Here is a 3,550-nt window from a genome sequence, read left to right as displayed (position 1 = left end):
TGTGTAAATTTCACGATGAATGGACCAAAAGAAACGACCCAAAATGACTTGGAGAAAAGTCTGGTTCCATTGACTTACATTAAAAGGACAGTATGTTTTTTCCTTCTCCTGTAAAGTTTCCATTTTGGAGATTTGAGGTTTTGTTCCGACAAGAAGTTCTCAAAACTATCGTACAGCCATGTCTCAGGTAGCCTCAACCATTTCTCTGAGAGAGATTTCAGAGGCCTTACATTTCTTCAGACGTCTGGTTCCTATCGCCACCACTGTGAACAGTTCTGACTCGTTTCTCTATAATGTCTCATTGTAGTCGCTCACAATAGTTACTGATGAATTCGCCACAAAAGGACCTCCAGGACGGGAACTGGACACCCCTGGGCTTAAAGGAAGTGAATAAGTGGTTGAACTGTGCTTGTTTTGTGGTGTATTTAAGGAATCAAAGGCACCGAGCAGACAGGAAGCTGGAGACAGTGCGCTTTCAGTGTAGCACTGTGACCGCAGCCCACTGCTCTTACTGCAGAACAGAGGTGGTGGGAGAGTTTAAATAGAGACTCATTGCCACATTTATTGCCAGTTGTGTTTGTATGTATGTTGGTATGTATGTAGCACATTCATTTGTACTTGCATTTGTAACGTCTGCAGACCAAACGGTGCCATACACAAGTGATCACTGATCATGCTATTTTTAACACTTCCTTCAAGTCTTGTGAAGGGAAGATGAAGCTTTTTTTGCATCCATTCTTGGATGAGAACACGACGTACAGAATGCTGAAGGATGTACTAACCACAAACTGTGATTGATTGTACAGGTCTTGTCATTTTTATTAGGTACTCAACCAGGACTCTCCTTAAAGATTGTCATCATGCTGTGGTTTGCATGTTACCAGTGAATAATTTGGTATTTTTAAGTGCACAAGGGAGGAAAAAATGACATGATTCCAGTCAAAACATTCATTTTTCGGGAGACGTTTCTGAGGAGGTTAGATAGAAGGCAACCCACTTACGTAAGGAAGGAGACGGTCTAAAGAAAATGAATGAAAAAACTGGGACTTTCCAAAACTGGAATTCAAAAAATGGTTAAAAGCTACAGAGAAAACCTGTAACGACTGCCTGGAAGACCTGGTACACACCAAAACTGCCCCCATTCAATAAGCAGCACTTAACGCTTTCTTTATTGTAGATCAGGGGTCGGCAACCCGAATGTTAAGAAGAGCCATTTTGTCAAGTTTGAACAAAAATCAAACCACCTTGGGAAGTGTTTCACCATCTTGGCTGTAAATATGTCTCAGTATGTCCTAATTATGGCTAAAAACATAAATGAAAATGCACTTACTCTGCTCTGCTTTAAGCTTTAGCTCAGCTATAGCCGTTTTCTCGCATCTCTGGCAGGAAACCTTTATGCAAAAGTGGAACAGTTTCTTGTAAAATGTCTCTTAACATCGACTTTACGAGGCTGAAGTCGCTTCTCATTCGCCAGCTTCTTGAATTTTCCCATTCCACCTTAAATGGTGCTGGAGGCGCCAGAATGCAACTGCTGCACCATTTAAGGTGGAATGGGAAAATTTGAACATGAAGCTGGTGAATGAGACGCGACTTCAGCCTCGTGACTTTTTAGTGTTTGTCAGTTTCTCGTTGCAGATTAAACGTATCAGGAAACCAGCTGGAGTGATTATAAACGCAAATAAGTCCATTCGTCTCCAAATTATCGATGTTTGTCTTAAATCTCTCTCTTTGCCGTTTTGTTAGCCACTAGCTAGGTGAGATTATTGTCTGTGTTGCTATGGTGACCAGCAGTCTGCGCTGATCTTCAGGGTTAAAGGGTGAATTAGCAGTTCTACATTAACTCCAGAGTTTAAGACCATTTATTGTTAAACTGTGTTGAACGATCAGCAGAGCTTTATTTTACTGTAAAGGAGGATTATTTTATTTTTACCTACAAATCTGATTCTGCTGTGGAGCCACAACAGGGCAGGAAAAGAGCCGCATGTTGCCGACCCCTGATCTAAATCAAAATCTGTAGTTGCCATTAAAATTCAACTAAGACTGAACTGGAAAAATATCACTGCAGATTTCGTTGAGAAACTGAAAGCGAGTCTCTTGAAAAGAGTGGACGCTGTAATAAATGTAGAGTGGACGCACTAAAGACTGAAACCGGTTGGATTATATATATTTTTTTTCTGACACTGAAAAATGAAAATGAATTTCTGAACGAAAAATTAACTTAAAGGCTGTTTTGACTGGAAATTGAAAAAATGAAGGGTGGTCTCTGACTTTTGCACAATGGTCCGCCACCCAAATAAAATTTGAAAATCTTTGGAGCGGTGGTCCTAGGGTGGGCTGGAGTAGAGGGTCTGAGAAATAGTGCAGTCTGTTAACTGTAAATCTGCAAAGAGCATCTATACAGAAGATGTTTCTGATAAAGTGGCCAATGATCCAGATCAAAGCTGTGTTTCTAATAAACTGGCTCGTGTGCTGGAGCTGAAATCTGTACGATTTCACGCGTGAAACGGTTTGCTGACCACATGCTGGAACGAATGGACGCGACTGCTTTATGACTGGATGTGATGTGACTTTTTTTCTGCAGTGTTTTGTATCAAAAGGTCCGTCAATCATCAAATTCAGTTCTTGTGCAATCATACTATAAACGATCCATTGCTGAAGGTCATTGCTGCTGTTATGAGGATGAAATGATGAAAATATTTCTATTTTAAAGTATAAATGCATGACTTTGCACATTAAAATGTTTTGTTGCACTTAACCGCCTTCCCTGTGATCATTTTCCAATATTTACATCTGACTCAGTTTTTATATATTTACTCTTAATCGAAACCTCAAGGGTTCCTGAGTAAAGAAAATGGTTCTGTATAGAACCATGAACACTCGAAGAACCCTTTGCATGATTCGAAGTTCTTCAGACTGATGGAGAATGTGCTGCAGATGGTTCTATATAGAACCTTTCTGAAAATGGCTCTATACAGCACCAAAAGGGTTCTTCTATTGTTACGGTGTCAAACTTGGAACAATACAAGAACACTTTTGGGTGCTGTATGGATCAATCCGAAGAACCCTTTTATCAGGCAAGGTGTTCTTTGAATGTTTATGGTTGTTTATGGATTTGTACTTTGAGTATTTTCAAAGGATTTAAAAATACTTTTACTACTTTTCAAGCAATCACACAGTTACAGTGTAGCCATTCATATGAATTCCATGCTGTTTTGTGGGTGAAAACATCTTGGCTACTAAAGCTTTGGAGCTTAAGCATTTTATTTCAGACCAAAATAATCCAAAAAGAGAACAGAGCGATACCACCTTCAGTTCCTGTGCTGATGGATGCTGGATTTCCACTGAAGTCACTCAGCAGTTTTTGATACTTTTGTACTTCTTTTCAAATTGTTTTTTTGCACAGGTGCTTTTACCTGATAGCGAGAGGATAGTGATGGCAAAGCTGGTGGTCCACTGGCGTTTTGCTTAGATTTCTCAGGGCAGCCCACCCACAAAACTACTGTTTAAGCAGAATATTAGACAAAAGTCCACTCATCATCGCTCATTTTCC

This window comes from Colossoma macropomum, unplaced genomic scaffold (assembly GCF_904425465.1).
Source record: "Colossoma macropomum unplaced genomic scaffold, Colossoma_macropomum, whole genome shotgun sequence".
NCBI lineage: Eukaryota > Metazoa > Chordata > Actinopteri > Characiformes > Serrasalmidae > Colossoma > Colossoma macropomum.
Note: the sequence above shows the minus strand (reverse complement) of the source record.